Source organism: Poecilia reticulata, chromosome 16 (assembly GCF_904066995.2).
Source record: "Poecilia reticulata chromosome 16, P_reticulata-male-v2, whole genome shotgun sequence".
Lineage (NCBI taxonomy): Eukaryota > Metazoa > Chordata > Actinopteri > Cyprinodontiformes > Poeciliidae > Poecilia > Poecilia reticulata.
The window spans coordinates 32,259,397-32,276,935 of NC_088845.1; the positions used below are offsets into that span (position 1 = coordinate 32,259,397).

At 39.8% G+C, this 17,539-nt stretch overlaps 1 protein-coding gene and 1 long non-coding RNA gene across 8 annotated transcripts in view; both read right to left on the minus strand.

Moving 5' to 3' along the window:
• LOC103478802 (glutamate receptor, ionotropic, kainate 2) overlaps positions 1 to 17,539 on the minus strand; it is a 549,772-nt gene that overhangs the window by 425,022 nt on the left and 107,211 nt on the right. The gene's annotated exons all lie outside the window — the stretch shown is intronic.
• Positions 6,818 to 9,659, minus strand: LOC145555253 (uncharacterized). The gene is made up of 4 exons (XR_014091359.1): positions 8,939 to 9,659; positions 8,496 to 8,634; positions 8,183 to 8,320; positions 6,818 to 8,078 (listed from the first exon to the last, which is right to left on the minus strand). It is a non-coding gene; the product is annotated as an uncharacterized LOC145555253 (long non-coding RNA).

Here is a 17,539-nt window from a genome sequence, read left to right on the forward strand (position 1 = left end):
CATTGACTTGTTATTGACTTGACTTGTTTATATGCTTCCCCCGTCTTCAAATTACTTTTACCCTGTAATGACTGATTTTATCCATATTTTCAGGGAAACATTGTGGAACCAACATGTATCATTTACTGCCTTCTTTCTTTGTTTTTTTATTATTGGACACAACTGGAGTTCCATAAAGTCTCGTAGTAAAAGTCACATTAAGACACAATCAGAACGCCTCATGCTGAACCAATCCTCCCCACAACCATCCTCCAACGTTTGTTTATCAAGTCAGAGTTTTAACAAGAAAGAAAAACACGGAGTACAACTGGTAAAATTGTTGTTTTATAAGTCACAACATGTGTACATTTTATCTTTAGGTTTTATGTAACACCATGCGGCCGCAACTCCGATAGGCCACCTCGGCAATGGTGGTATGGAACATGGTCCACTCAGACTCAATGTCCCCCACCTCTCCCGGAACGTGTTCGAAGTTCTGCCGGAGATGAGAGTTGAAGCTTCGTCTCACAGGGGACTCCGCCAGACATTCCCAGTAGACCTTCACTACACGTTTGGGCCTGCCAGGTCTGACCGGCTTCCTCCCCCACCACCGGAGCCAACTCACCACCAGGTAGTGGTCAGTGGACAGCTCCACACCTCTCTTCACCCGAGTGTCCAAGACATACGGCTGCAAATCCGATGAGACGATGACAAAGTCAATCATCGAACTGCGGCCTAGGGCGCCCTGGTGCCAAGTGCACATATGGACGGACGCCCTTATGCCTGAACATGGTGTTCGTGATGGACAATCTGTGACGAACACAGAAGTCCAACAACAGAACACCACTCGAGTTCAGATCGGGAGGGCCGTTCCTCCCAACCACGCCCCTCCAGGTCTCACTGTCATTGCCCACGTGAGCGTTGAAGTCCCCCAGTAGAACAAAGGAGTCCCCAGGAGGGGCACTCTCCAGTACCCCATCTAAGGACTCCAAGAAGGGTGGGTAATCTGAACTGCTGTTTGGCTCGTAAGCACAAACAAAAGTCAGAACATGCCCCCCCACCCGTAGGCGGAGGGAGGCTACCCGCTCGTTCACCGGGGTGAGCCCCAACATACAGGCCCCCAGATGGGGGGCAACAAGTATGCCCACTCCAGCCCAGCGCCTCTCACCGTGGGCAACTCCAGAGTGGAAGTACGTCCAGCCCCTCTCAAGGAGACTGGTTCCAGAACCAGAGCCATGTGTCGAGGTGAGGCCGACTATTTCTAGCCGGAACCTCTCAGCCTCGCACACTAGCTCCGGTTCCTTCCCCACCAGAGAGGTGACATTCCACATCCCAGGAGTCAGCTTCTGCAGCCGAGGATCAGACCGCCAGGGTCCCCTACCTCGGCTGCCGCCCATAGCCAGTGGTGGGAAGTAACGAAGTACAAGTACGTCGTTACTGTACTTAAGTACAATTTTCGTGTATCTGTACTTTACTTAAGTAGATTTAATAATGGGTACTTTCTACTTTTACTCCACTACATTTTACAGTAAGTATCTGTACTTTCTACTTCACTATATTTCTACAAAACTGTCGCGTTACTCGTTACATCCAAGTCGCATTGTGTTTTTTTTTTCGTTAAAATGTGAAGTTCAGGGATTTAAGGTGGCGCCGTAAAATCCGAGCAATAACGTGACTTAGTGTCTGTTGTCACCCATCGGCTCCCCCTTTACTCGCACGCGGAGCTCCAAGACATGTGCAGTGGTTTCCTCTGAGCGTCAGTAATATAATAGTACGGAAGCGCTGCATAAATAATAAGATATGGCGACATGTAAAATCAGCAGCGCTTCGCTTTCACAGACGGTGGAACTTCGTCCAATTTTTAACGTCACTTGGAAGGAAAGCTTAAAGAAAGGTAAGCTCCGTGGACGTGATGCTAGCAAAGCTAGCTGTATTGACTGAGACACATGTTGCATCTGCGATGACTGACATGTAGCAGGCATGGGACAACGCTGTGACCAAAGTGCAATATAGTAATATGACATTCATGGACGATCCGATTCTTCTGGACGGATCTTGACCAAGTCCTATAGTGCTGAAGCCTCACTGAGAGCCGTTCTTTGTTCTTGTAATGCTCTGCGTACACTGCAGTAGCTATTTTATTTCATTAAAATATTTTTATATTTAATTGGTGAATAAATAAAACAAGAACATAAGAACGCAGAGCATGCTCATTGCTCTTTGTTTTCGTCACCTGTCATGGTGGCAGACGTTGCAGCAGGAGGGAGGATGAGAACAGTCACGGTGCTCCTCCTGCTTGGTTACTTCTTGCTTATTGGGCCTTGCACAGTGTTCATAGTTGAGCGTTGTTAATTGCTATGTTTAATGGTGCAGACAATTATTATTTCTGACATTGGCAATATGGGCAACCGCACAGGGCATTATTTTTTTTAGGGATGGCAGGAGACCTCTGTGTATTGTGGCACAGAGATGAAAGCAAAACAGAATGAAGAAGATTTGAATTGATACTTGTTAAATTTATTTCAGGTCTAAGTATTTAATATCTAGGTGGGAAAGTGAATCTTTCAGATCAATTTGAGAAGCAGTTTTGATAGGTGCACTTAATTTTATTGTCATGTAGCATGGGGTGCTGGTTTTGATTTGGTCTTGGGTTCAGTGGTCCAGACTACAACTCTGCTACGAGGCTCCTTGGTTCCATGTCCTCCTCTGCCAGTTGGATTTCTTTCAAAATAAATGTGTGGCAAAAAAGTGAAGTTCATGTTATGTTAGGACAGGAGACGAGATGTTTCCATCCCTGAAATTATGATGCATAGAATCACATATCTAAGTCTAAACTATGTTACAGAGTAAACTCAATAAAAACATGCTTTATCTGTGGCATATGATCATATGATCGGTACACTTAATGATATTAGTGATTAGCCAATGCATTAGCAAGTACTTTTACTTTTAATACTTAAGTATTTTTAAAAACCAGTACTTTTTTACTTTTACTTAAGTAAAATGTTAATGTGGTACTTTGACTTTTACTTGAGTACATTTTTGTCTGTGTATTTGTACTTTTACTTAAGTAAATTTTTTGAGTACTTTCTCCACCACTGCCCATAGCACAATGCACCCGACCCCTTTGGCCCCTCCGACAGGTGGTGAGCCCATCGGAAGGGGGACCCATGTCTCCTCTTCGGGCTGAGCCCGGCCCGGGCTCCGTGGGTAAAAGCCCGGCCACCAGGCGCTCGCCATCATGCCCCACCTCCAGGCCTGGCTCCAGAGTGGGGCCCTGGTGACCCGCGTCCGGGTGAGGGAGAACGAAGTCCAAAGTTTGTGTTCATCATAAGGGGTCTTCGGGCTGCGCTTTGTCTGGTTCCTCACCTAGGACCTGTCTGCCTTGGGTGACCCTACCAGGGGCATAAAGCCCCAGACAGCATAGCTCCTAAGATCATTGGGACACTCAAACCCCTCCACCACGATAAGGTGGCAGCCCCAGGAGAGGATTGGGCTCTCCTGGGGCTGCCCCAATATTGTTAAACTCAACTATTGGATGAGTTTAACAATGTTGTTAAACTCATCCAAAATATTATTCAATGCAAAATTTATTTTACTTTCTGCTTACAGCAGCAGCAGCAATATATTTGCTACACAGATTAAAGATACATTGTGTCATTACTTGACACAGTTGTACTGTTCAAAACCTCTCGGTTTGCTTGAGTAGAAATGGAGTAATGTCTGTGTATGTTAAAATGTTAAACATTTACCACCCAAAATCCTCACTACTTTCAAATAGTTCTTTTTATTTTATTCTAGTTGTTGCAGACTCAATTTAAATAGATTAACTTATAAAACATCTTTTTTCTTTTTTAAATCCAAAAGTTCCTGCCGCTTGTTTAAGATGAGTACAAACAACAAGTTGAGAATTAAATGAAGTTCACTTGAACTCTTTAATTAAGCAGAATGTTTTATTTTACAGTGAGGAAGGCCGGAGTCTAGCTTTAGCAGATGGCTGGAGGCATCTGACCCGCTTCAAACTCAGTACCTGTTTGCTCTACGGCAAAAATTTGGTAAGATTAAATTTAGTCGGCTAAAGAAAATCAGACGGTTCATTACGAGTGAAATCTCTTGAGGTATTCAAGTTTCTTGTTTGTTCAGATCTTGCTAGTCATTTCCATAGTATGGTTACTAATTAGCAGTTGATTCTTTTGTGTCTAGATGCAATATAATCATTCAGTTCACAATTAAAGTTTTATCATCAGGATTCTGCAAATATAATATTTTCATAGTATCTTTCAATCATTCTTTTCATACAGTCTAGGCTATATAGAAATATTAAATGTGTATGTTCTTTGATAATGTTTTACAATATAACCTGATATGTATGCATCATAATCTGTAACCTGTTTTACTTATTTAATGTGGCGTGACCACTAACCACGCTCTGAGTTCGTGCCAGGCATCGTTCTAAGATTGTCGCACGCTAAGTCGTGGACAGCTGCACCTACGCAGGGTTGGACACATGGACGAATTGAATGGTTATTCCGTGTTTCATACTCTTACCAAGATCCGAGTTCGTGTTGTAACTTAAGAGGTCAGTTTGAACCATCACACAAACAATGGCTGGAATTCATGGTCAGATATGAAATGGGAAGTGACCGCACAATTATTAGAGAATCTGCCTGAGAGAGAGGAAATGGCCATTCTTCGCTCTCACGCAATGAAAGAGTATAAGACAGGAGTAGTCCCTCGTCTTAGAAGAGTCTGCCGTGGGTTGCGTACGGACGCCCTGCCACGTGAATGCTGCTCCCTGCCTAGACTGACGGCTCTCCAGTCTTGGGTCACGGTAAGAGCGATATATTAGAGGACAATATATATATTGTATGAATGATTGATTTGCTTTGCTGCATTGCTCTGCTGTAATCTGTGGTGGAATAAAAGGACACATTTACTCCAGCAGACCAGCATGTTGACTCATTTTTATTGCCGACTTCCTCTGAGCCAGTCCTAAATTTCACAACACACAATCACTATTGTAGATGTTTTGATTTTAATGCAAAAATGACCAGATAAAAGATGTAAAACATGCCAGTTTAAACTTTTAACTATTTGCAAAACGACTGAGCTCTGCAACATTAAAACATGGATAGAACTGTAACTACATTAATCATAACTCTTCTTCTCTTCAGTGTTTGTTGGTTTCTGGTGGTGCAGCTCTGTGCTGCCTTCAGGAGAATGGGACATCAGAGTATCATCCATAAAACTTCACCCACATGGCATTTATTGTGCAAACCAGAGCTTTCAGTGGAAAAACAAAAGTTCCAGGTCCTTTTAATGCCATACAAATATGAGACAGAAACATGGATTATATCTTTATATGATGGTACTAGACAGAAATTACAAAGAACAAATCTGGTTCTTAATCAAATTCTAATGAGTCAAATTGAAAGTTTCATGGAGTCATCAGCCTCATGACAAGAACATTGACATGAAAAATTATATTGAAGAAATAAATATATCAAATCTAATTAAGAACATAAATAAGTGATAAGTTTTTTAATGTTATGGTCAATAAGATATATTTATTCTCAGTACTAGATATGGTCTCAACAAACCCATGACACAAACAATATTATTTTACCTTTTGGCTGGAAATAGTGTCTGTTTATTCTTGCCATACAGTCTCTGTATTAATTATTGCTTGAAATGTTTTGCCATACCAGTTTATTCCTCTGTATTTACTTTGGTTTCTTAGTTTATTCTTGCATTTTGTTCTTCATTCATTTCCATTTAGTTTCTTTGACTAGTATTATTCTCTCTTGGTTTATTGCTATGTCCACTTTAGTTTCTTTCCTGTTGCTACATTTATTTGATCATTTATTGACGCTCACCATCAGTAATCTTCACTCATCACCTGCTGCGCCGCCTAATCGTCATGTGTTGATTTTTTTACTGTTCAGCATCGGATTCTGTTTTTATGCCATAATTCACATCTAGTTTGTCGCTCCGTTTTATGTCCAGTTTCTCGTGTTTCAGAGTTTTGCGCAATGTGAACGTTCTTTTTTTTTTTAACTCTATGGTGCGCAGCATTCAGGAAATGTATCGATAGGGAAAAGGCAGACTGACATAAACCTTTTAAAACAATGGAAACAATTTTGGTATTCTGATTATTGAAATTTAAAAGTGCTGTGGTACCGTTGTTCTATCACACCCGTTTCATACCGGACCACTTAAAGCACCGGTGTTAACACTATAAAATGAACGCTCTCTATCGTGGTATCACCCATGGAGGGATTTCTTTATTTAAATGGGTTCATTTTTCAGAGGGATACACAGTGAGGGTATTGGAATTTTAGCAATTACATGTTTATAAGAGCGATTTTCAGTTGTCCTTACATGGAAGCGTGTGTCCTTCAAATGGAAATAAAACACTTTTAATATAAGTTGCTGCTTTGACATGATCACAGAACTGCCCAAACATGTGTACAAAAATACCAGACAAAGTGAATCACAGCAACGTCATCAGCCAGTGTAATGCTGAACTGATGCGGTGAAGCTACCAGTAGCAGGAGAACGGAGCGGCGCCAAGAAGCTACAAACACTGAATAGACGAAGAGCTGCTATCGATACCGTTGCAGCCAAGCATGATTTAATGTTAAACAATACACTTTTGCCAAGTTGCTCAAAGTCTATACTGTATTGTTGTGATTGTAAGGTGTAAAGTTTACCTTCGACCAAACGTCCCCCAAAGGAATCCCAGCGCCCCCCTTTTGTAAAAATTTCCACCAAAGCCCCCTGCCGTCCTCTGAACGCCCCCCCCCCCACCCCCCCCCGGAGGGCGGTACCGCCCACGTTGAGAACCGCTACTGTAGATGATTTTAAAGGATTCAAAACAATTTACCACGTTGGAGCAACTCTTGGAGCATGGTTGTGTAGTGTAAAAAACTTTCAACTTTGGAGAAAACTGAAAGATAAATATGAGTAGCCTCACCTAGGCCTGTTTAGGCCCTGTCACATATTCTTGAGAAATAAATTTACAGATGAGGAACTTTTACAGAAATGTATCACACTAGCGAGTGTTACAGAAAAAAAATCTGTGAGTTTCAAATGTACTTAAACCAACCTTTACTATTTTGGAGAAAGCATGAAGCACTGAGAAGATCAGTGTTGATTCAACAACAAGAAAAAGACTGAAGCAAAGTAGAATTCACAATGATGCGAGGACAAATTCTGGAAAGGGATCAATGTTAAGAGTTTGTCTTTCACTTTAACTGCAGAAAGCTGAAAGTTATGTGAGTAGCCTCACCCAGGCCTGTTTACTACCCGTCACATATTCTTAAGATATACATGTAAAAATGAGGAACATTTACTGAAATGTATCACACTAGCAAGTGTCACAGAAAAGTATAAGAGTTTAAAATTTAAGTGACTGTTTTCGGAACGGATGAAGGAAATTACAAACCTATAGTCAGCACTGACTAGTCGTGCTACAATAAATAATGCAGTAAAACAGTTAAACTGCTGTTTTCCTTCAGATGTATCTACCCGCCTTTACGCTGGGGGGGACACGCGCTGTACGCATAAATGGTGTGACGTGGTGAGGAAGGTAAAGGTCAGTCCTCTTCCCTTATGAGATGGTCAAAAGCAAAGTTTTTTTGTTCAACTTTAAATAAAGCACCGGGAGCTTTTTTTTTTAACATCCCTCATATGAGCATCCCGAGTTGGCATCCGGTCACGGGGTGGGCTAGAGGTTTAATATCAATTAATATCAATTAGTCACGGCCATCAATCCATCATCCGACTAAAGTTAATTTCATTAAATTCATTCATTTGTCCACCATCCAATCAAATCCAACTTTATTTATGAAGCACTTTAAAACAACCACAGCTGATACAAAGTGCTGTACATTAAAACACAACATAACATTAAAAAGTAAAAACTCTTACAATTTAAAACAAACACAATTTAAAACTAGATCCCGCTGGAGTTGAAAGCCAAGTAAAAAATAGGGTGTATATATAGTCTCTCTGCTGTGTATGTGACATCATCAGAACTGATGATGATTGGAACCAGATGCCTGGGGTGGAAAAACATTTCTGGGTGTCTTCTTTGCCTGTTTATGTTAGAAGTAGAAATAAATAGTCAGCAATATCATAAAACCAGTTGTTGCATTAACTATGAAGCTGTTTTAAGTGTGGACTTAAGGAGACAAACTACCTTAAAAACTCTCCATCCATGATCTGAACACACTGATCCTTGCAGGGTGGTGAGGGGGGCTGGTGGTGCCCATCTCCAGCAGTCATCAGATGAGAGGCAGGGTTCACCCTGGACAGGTCACCAGTCCATCACAGGGCCCTGAAAGCCAACAACAAATAAAATGTATGATAGAGAAATGCTAGATTAACAAGGAGAAAAATTCTGTTCAGTTATCTTTAAATCAAATCATTTTTATTAAGCACTTGGTGTTGGTAACACACCCGTTTTTGTTGTTGAAAATGTAGCTAACTCCTCATTAAAAAAACAAACTTACATCATGAAGACAATGTGAAGGTTCATCTTCAGAGCTGGTTGGTGATCTGGTGGAGTCAGAGCTTCTTCGGAGACAGAAAAGTTTAGGTTTCCTAATACCTGATTTCTCTGGCTTCCTCTTTCATCTTCATTTGCTTAGACTGCAAACATATGTTGAAGATAAAAACATTGATGAAATAGTTAGAACAACAACCTCACCAACCAATACTAAAGTCTCTCTGTCTTATGGAGCTTAATTAAAACCAGGTTAGTTTATGAATTAAAGTATAAGTCGCAACAAACAGCCTCCATGCAGTTAAAACATGAAGCTGAATGATTCCTATTGTAATAATCATACAAGTCACCATAAAATTGATAAAATAATTATGTATGAAACCAACATAAGTTATATATCTTTACTGCACTGTTTATAATTAAATGAAGATAATTAATAAGCAAACTTACCACCAGCTAGCAACACTTAGCAGCCTTCGTCCCTCCGGGCTCCTTTTGTGACACACATTTCATTTCCATCGGTTGTTGTCCTGTTGTGTTGTCGTCTAACTCGGACTAGGACGTCATCAGCTTGAATTGACCAAAATTAGTAACTATTGTCAACGCCCCTCTACTTTGAAGGCAATATTATGCGAGTAAAAATGGCAAATTTGAACAGCTTATCTTTCCTGCGTTCAAGTTTTTTCTTCTCTTTGTGGCGTTTTTTAAATAAATGAAAGTGTGCAATACCACCACCATCTGGTCTGGAGTGTGAACTGGAGCTAATGCCGTTGATTATAAGGTTTTACATCACACATCTGAAAATGAATTGGGTACTTTCTTAAAATTTCATCATGAATATCATTTTTTTATTGTATGCAATTTTAATAAATAGTAAAAGATATTAAGGCACTTAAAAATTAATACTTTTTAGGAACATAAAAAGTATGCCTACATATTACATTAAACACACTTTATAGGTGCCTAAAAAACATACTTCTGCATATGTATTAATTAGTTTTATTTTGTAATCAGGTTGCTGCGTGTTGCAGACACGCCCAGGTCCCTCTTGAAAATTAGATCTGGATCTCAACGGGGTTTACGGGGTTAAATAAAGAAAATTTTAAAAAGGCATACTTTATTAGCCTAGAATTTACACTGAGATGTAATTTAAAACATACTGAAATTAATAATCTAAAGTAGTGTTAAATGAATTAAAAAAATTCTATTTTGAGCATATATTTTTAACACAAAATATATTTTAAATATACTTGAGAAACTGTATACTTACACTTGACAAATATATATTTTGTTCACTTAAAGTATACTTTTATTTAATATATTAAAAGTGTATTTTGGCACAATTATGTTTAAGTGTGTCTAAAGTTCTAATTTTGAAATTGGTACAAGTGTACTTTTAGTATACTTCAGATATACTTATAGGTAGTATACTTAATACTTAGTATACTTAAAGTGTACTTATTTAAGTATTTTTGGAATATACTAAAGTTTACTTTTTTTCACCTGGGTTGTTTAACCTTTCTAAAAGCTTACTAAAATAAAAAAAGGATTGAAAATTCAAAGACGAGTTGTGAACAGTCAAGTTACTGGTGTCATCTATTAATTAGTTATTTTGATGATTATAAAACCAATGGTGCATAGTACTAGAGTTTTGGAGGTTTTCATGGTTATCTTAAGAGTTGAATATAAACAATGGCATTCAAGTTGTTAATTAGAGAGAGATGCTGTTAACAGATGTGGTTCTTGGAGTTATGCAGCTACTGGGCTACTCAGTTGATTGCCCCATTAACTGAAAAAGTGCATGCCATCTGGATAGTAGGTAGTTAGTGGCTAGATGAGTCTCTCTCGGCACCAACTTAAACAGATTATCCCAAGAACCATACTGCAACTTTAAAGAAATGCAACTACATATTTTTTGAGAAGTCTTGATTGCTTTATTTATATTTTGCATGTTGTCTATGATTGTTGCTTGTGGAAAGAGACATTTCAGTAAGCTAAAACTAGTTTTAAAAAATTAAGCAATCTATTTGCATACAGTATGTGGACTGTTGCATGTAAAATTCACTAGCAATAAATATTGTCCTAGTATCAAAGAAAGCAAGGCAGTTGCAAGCCTTTAAAATTTGATGCATTTTATGGGTCAAAAAGACTCAAGAAATTGTAACAGTATGGGGCCCAATTTATTGGCCCCATACTGGGGCCCAAAATTGTCATGGGGCCCAAAATTGCTGGCGGCGCCCTGCTGCCTAGCTTAGTCAGTTTGATATGTAAAAGCCAATTCTATGCCTGTAAACATAAAAGAAACTAAAGTTTGTCAAGAAAATTAGAAGTGTATTTAATGAGATTTCTCCTGTCTATCCCTCCCAATGCGGATCTACTTTTAGCAAACAGTCACTGCAGCTTACTTGCCCTCATTGTACCATTACTCTGATCAGTACTTTTATATCTGGTGCTCCTGTTACACCTGAATTTCCTCTTTGTGGGACAATGAAGCTGTTTCTATTCTATTTCTAATGAGAAACGTTTATGAAACACAAATGCACAAATGCAAAGTAGTGCTTTAAGGTAAACTATTCTGCCACTTTGCTTTTCTTCACTGTTTGTTCCAGAAACCGGTTTAATGACACCTACATGAGGCAGAACGTGACTCTGTGAATGTGTCTTTATGTGGACCAGCTGCTACACCACATGCTTTGGTGTGATACTCAGCTACTGTAAAACACTTATTCCATTACGGGCTTATTTTACACAAAATACATAAGCATCGTTTCACAGAGCTGGGACATGAAAAACAGCAACAAATAAAGGCTCAGACATGCCAAACCTGTCATGTTTTCAAAGTTATTCAGCAACTTCTAAAAAACAAAGCCCTGTTCAAGAAAGCTGTTGCTATAACAGAATGATTAAGTTAGCAACATTTCCATGTGTGTGAGCGGTTTTATATGAAGCAAAATGAGCATGAAAGGTTGGAAGGGAGTATCTTCCTCAAGAGGAAACAGTGTTCATAGACCTGGGAATGTGATCAGTTGTCAGTAGGTCTGTCGTGATTAAAGATAAATCAATTGATCGCACGATAAATTAAACCTATCCACCTCATTTTAATTATCGGCTTCATTGTCTCTTCCCATCTTTTTTTCTTTCTGTTGATGACACTGAATAAAAAAAGGCTCAACTCCGGTGCTCTTCCTTAGTGTAAAGTCCAGCGCACACTACACAAGTTGTTGGTGGACTGCCGACCCATTTTCAAAACCTGACAGAAATCCTAGGTATAACGGTTCGATCTGGTTGGTCATGCCGTGTGGTGTCCAGCCACATGGGCACAAAATAATGGCTACAAGTAGGCCTGTCACGATAACAAATTTTGCTGGACGATTGTCTAAAAAATTATTGCGATAAATGATAATATTGTTTCACGATTAGACAGACATTTTCTGCCGCTGAGAGAAAACCACTGCGCATGTCCTGGAGCGCCGCGTGTGAGTGAAAGGTGGGGAGGGGGAGTAACAGAAACACGTAATTGCTTGGATTTTAATCGGTGCATTTTGCATCCACTGAAAACAATGATGTCAACTAATAAACTGGACAGTATGCTGTACGTTTAGTGTCATTTTCACAGTTGCGGTCTCGACTGGTCTTGAAATAAAATGCAGAGTCCTCAGCGCCCGAGACCGAGACAAGACCCAGACCAAATGCGATCGAATCCGAGACGAGACCGAGACCAACTTCGAGTACCACAACACTGCAATATAGTATACAGATTTCATATCTGCACTCTTTTGGTTGAATACAGTATTTAATTCCACTTTGGCTTTATGTTGTTCAAGTACGTTTTTTGTTAATGGAGACTGAGAATCCATTTTATTTTTGTTTTTGGTTGTTTTGTTTATTTAGTTCATTAGTTCCAGTGTTATGTGCACATTCTTTCTCTTCTCGGTGCGTCAGCGCTCGCTATGAAGCCATGCAGCGATCGCTAGCAAAACTACTACTAACACTACACACACCACGAACTCTAACTAACACACTTAGTCTAAAAAACCCATCGAAACACTCTTAGTAAAATCCACAGCATCGCTGCGCCCTAGTCTCTTGCCGTATCCAAATCCCCCCTCCCCCCGCCTCCCTCCTCTCTCTTCGCGTGTCTCCGTTCTACCTAGCAACAGACCGTCAACACATTTTCTTTGGTTGTTACGAAATGTGGTACATTTAGACCCCACAAAATAAGGCGGAAATGATCAATCATATTTCTGGCTTTATTTTGAAGTAAATAACCAAAAAACCAATATAAAAACACCACTTTTATAAAGTTTGACGTCCGTGCTGTCCAACAGAGTTGAAATGAAAACTCGGTATGCGTCCATGTTATTACGAAGCCTTATAAATGCGTCACATGCTTTTACGCCCCGTGGCGGGCACCGACTGCACGGGGTTAACCAGTATCAATTCAAACTCTTTTTCATTCTGTTTTGCTTTAATCTGTGCCACAATCCGCAGAGGTCTCCTGCCATCCCTAAAAAATTAACGCCCTGGGCCATTGCCCATATTGACAATGTCAGAAACCACAACTGTCCGTACCATTAAACTGCACCTTTAGCAATTAACAGTAAGCAACGCTCAACTATGAATGCTGTCCAAGGCGCAATAAGCAAGAAATAACCAAGCAGAAGGAGCACGTGACAGTTTTCATCCTCCCTTCTGCTGCAATGTCTGCCACCGACTGGTGACGAAAACAAAGAGCAATGAACATGCTCTGTGTTCTTATGTTGTTGTTTTATTTATTCGCCAATTAAATATATGTTTTTTAATGAAATAAAATAATATCTACTGCAGTGTACGCAGAGCATTACAAGAACAAAGAACGGCTCTCAGTGAGGCTTCAGTACTATCGACCTTAGTAAAGATCCGTCCAGAAGAGTTGGATCGTTCCTGAATGTCATATTACTATATTGCACTTTGGTCACAGCGTTGTCATGGGACAAAAAACCAATACTGACTTATGTCCATTATAATTTACATTTTGTTGAAGCTTATTTTTGTTCCTACTTTGAGTTACCCTTTCTAGCCCTACAGAACTCTTTAGAGGACATCCTGGGCTTTCCAGGGATGTGTCATGTGATAAGGTTTGCATACCGGAAGTCCCTTTTTTTCCTAAATCAAAATGGCCTATCTGCCAGAAATCACATTTTATGGAAAGAGGGTAGATGAGTCAAATATTTTTTTCTTTTATTTTTGTCATGATAATTATTTAGATCCTTGTTAATTAAATACCAATAATATTTTGCATTGTAAAAACAATGTAATAATTTCTGTTTAGAAATAACAGGTCAATTATAATGGACATCAGGACTATTTCAGTGTATTTAATGACTCCACATTGTTGTAGGACAGTGGTTCTTAACCTGGGTTTGATCGAACTCCAGGGGTTCGATGAGTCGGTCTCAGGGGTTCGGCGGAGCCTCTGCCCCGTGGCAGAGGCTCCGCCGAAGTCGTGATGACGCCCCGCTTTGCCATCACTCGCTGCAGAGGATCAAGTTACATTGCTGTTGGAATAAATGTATATAATTTATCTCATCTTTACACGAGTGTGTGTATTTAGAACTATGCTGTTTTACAGAAACTGACTGCTCGTGACTGGAGGAGACAACTGTCAGCATTGATCGCACCCTCAAGTGAATCTGCAACAGCGCTGATAAGGAGAAATGCAGAGGGGGTCGTTTCCCCTCTGACCCCTCAGACCGTTTCCTGTAGAATATTGTGTTAGGAGTTGATTGTGCGGTATGAAGCAAGCTTGAATAGGTTTCAGTTGGTGTGTTTCCCCCACCCCCTTTAGTAACTGAACCTCATGTAACTAGGGTGTTCCCAAACTAAATAAAAAGCCTGGAGAGCGGAGACTGCTTCAGAGTTGGGTTGGAGGATTGTAAACTGAGCAGTCTCCGAGCAACTCTCCTTGCAAGTATACAGCTCATATTTGTCTGTGTCTCTTTATTTGCAGATTGGTGAACAAATGTAAGGTTTTAGACCCAACAATTGCTTAGCCAATCAGTGCTGCGGAGGAGCACTGATTGAAGGAGCTCCACTCTCAGCATGGATTTGATCTTGTGTCTTTAATAACTTCAGCAAAGCTCAACGTTTTTAACTGTAGCTTTCGGTGTACTTCTAAATCTGCTCCTTAGTTGCATCTTTTCGGGGTTGCTACTGCCTTTAGTGGCGTGGGGGTGGTAGCACAACTAATATAATTACATTACTTAATCAGAATACCGCAAAGTCTTTATTATTTATTATTAATTTTTCATTCTCTTAAGAATATAGAGCTAATTAAATGATCTAAACAAGACCTTAAAGTGGTTCCAGTTTCTCTCAATGGCCAACCTGTTGAAACTGTGGCAAATTTTAAATACCTTGGGTTGTTCCGGGACAGTCAGCTCAACTTTGCTGAAAACACTGACTATATTTTGAATAACTGTTCTCAGAGACTCTACCTTCCAATGATCTTGGGGTGACCCAACTAGACTCTTATTGAGTCACCCCTATGTCTTGAATTTTGGAGGAGGAAAAATCATTTTATTTATCACTACATAAGGGTTCAGTGAATGCGCATATGAAACTGGTGGGTTTGGTACCTCAAAAAAGGTTAAGAACCACTGTTGTGGGGGAAAGACGTGAAACAGGATTCTCCACAAGATAGTAGAGGGAGATTCAGATCTGGAGTTGTCAGATGAAGATGAGGATAATAAGTATCAGCCTCTGGTAGGGAACTTCATCAGATCCAGGACAATCTGATGAAGAGACAGACTCATGGTGTGTTCTCACCAAACACGTTACGCATGTCAAAAACGCATTTGACACTTCAAATTTGACACGTGTGCACTTTTGGTGCATTCATACCAAAAGCGTTTTGAGCATCAGGTGCGTCTGGTTTACATTCACAGTCTATGTGGAACGTCATAAAAAAGGTCCAAACGGTGCAAATCGCACCGTGCTAGGTGCTCGGAACGCCCTCAACACACCTCCACATAGACTTTGAATGTAAACCAGATGGGCCTGACGTTCCAAACACGTTTACGGTGTGAACGCAAGATGAGAGCCTAAGAGAGAGCAGGAAAGTCGCTATGCTAGGTGGACCAGGATTAATTTGTATGTTTGTCTAGGGCCAGGCATCTGTGATGGGAATGTTCATTTCTTTGTTCTGGTCGACATTTGATGAAAGCTCAACATTTGGTCATAAAGATCCAAATGTTGGATCACTATGACCAACATTTGGTCCTAAAGATCATGGACACAAGTTTTTTTCTTTGTTTGACCATCAACTACAAATATCGCTTAGATCTTTCCCATAAATGATGGAGGCCATCACCACAGGTTTATCGTCAAACCACTTTGTGACAGTCAGCTAAGATGCTCCCTTCTGTTCACAGTGGCCCATCTTCTGGTAATTGGTGTGACTTTGGTATTCTTTAGTTCATCATAATGGTTCCAGTTGCTGGAAGACCCTTTGAGAAGTTTACAGAACTTATTCCTCATCATTTTCCCGCTAATAACTGGCACTTTTGATTTTTTATTCCAGAAGATTTTGGCTCTGGGAAAGCCAAGATAAGCCATGTGTGCTGATATTCTGAAGAAAATCCTTGTTCATGTGCGTAATTTTATACTTCTATCATGTTCAGAATAAATAAAAAAAAACAATTAAGTAAAACTAAATAAAGTCTTCATGCAGCCATTTTTCGTTTTTATTTCAAGTAACAAGCAATAGACTGCAACCAGAAATGGATAACTTCTGATTATTAAATGTATTTTTCAAATTTGACCTCTTGTTGGGTTAATGTGATTCATTAAACAATAATCTGTACATTTTTCAATTTTTTTAAATTCTGTCATAATTTAGACTGAAATAGTCCTGATGTCCACTACAATGGACATGCTGTAAAATTTTAATAAAAAAATAAAAAATAAAATGCTAAGGTGTTCATTTTGGCCTAAATAGGTAGGATCACAAAAAAACTGAATTTGGAAGACACTTTTTTTCTTCGGTTCTCAATATATGCGACACCTCAGTCAACACCTCCACACAATAATTCAGCGCATGAGTGAACTTTTTTTCATCGCAGATGCAACATGTGTCTCTGTACAGCCAGCTTTGCTAGCATCACGTCCACGGAGCTCGCCTTTCTTTAAGCTTTCCTTCCAAGTGACTCTAAAAGTTGTATGAAGTCCCCACCGTCTGTGCGAAGCGCTGCTGACGGAAAAAAAGCTCAATGCGACTTGGATGTAACGAGTAACACGACAGTTTTGTAGAAATGTAGTGAAGTAGAAAGTACAGATACTTACTGTAAAATGTAGTGGAGTAAAAGTAGAAAGTATCCATTATTAAATCTACTTAAGTACAGATACACGAAAAATTTACGTACTAAGGACCCACAGAATAGCTCAATTTCACTGTTGTATCTTTTTTGCCCCAGCCTGGATTCGAACCCGGGACTCAGTGACGTACGGTGAGGTTCATAGCTGGTGAGGCACTGACTTAATTATAATCGGATTTACAAATCTAGACCCCCTGCATGTTATTGTTTACGTAAGGAAATTTTGCGCAGGCGTACAATGCTGGAGGGCAAAACTACTATTCTTTAACATGTGATGCTTAGCCGCGCCGCCAACACAGAATAATTCCGTTATCTCCATCAAACTTAGACATGTAGATATTATTAATTTCGTGCTGTGCTTAACAGCAAAGGGAGAAACCGTTAAAGTACAACTCAAAACCACGTCTTTCTCGCTCTCTGTATCAGTGCAGCTTCTGTATGTCTAGCTCACTGTTACTGTCTCTTACTCTACAGTTGTTGAGTCATAATGTCTGGGTTCATGAGCGCCCCCTGCCATGAGGCACGAGAATTGCCTGCCTCACCTCGAATTTGTTCTCTGCCGTTTCTGATCGCTCCTCAGCACACGAAACACGTTACGCACACAGTTGGTGACAATAAAAACACAGTACATTAAATACATGAGCTAAATTATGGAAAATCAGTTCATACATTAAATGTGTTTAACCATTTTATTGGC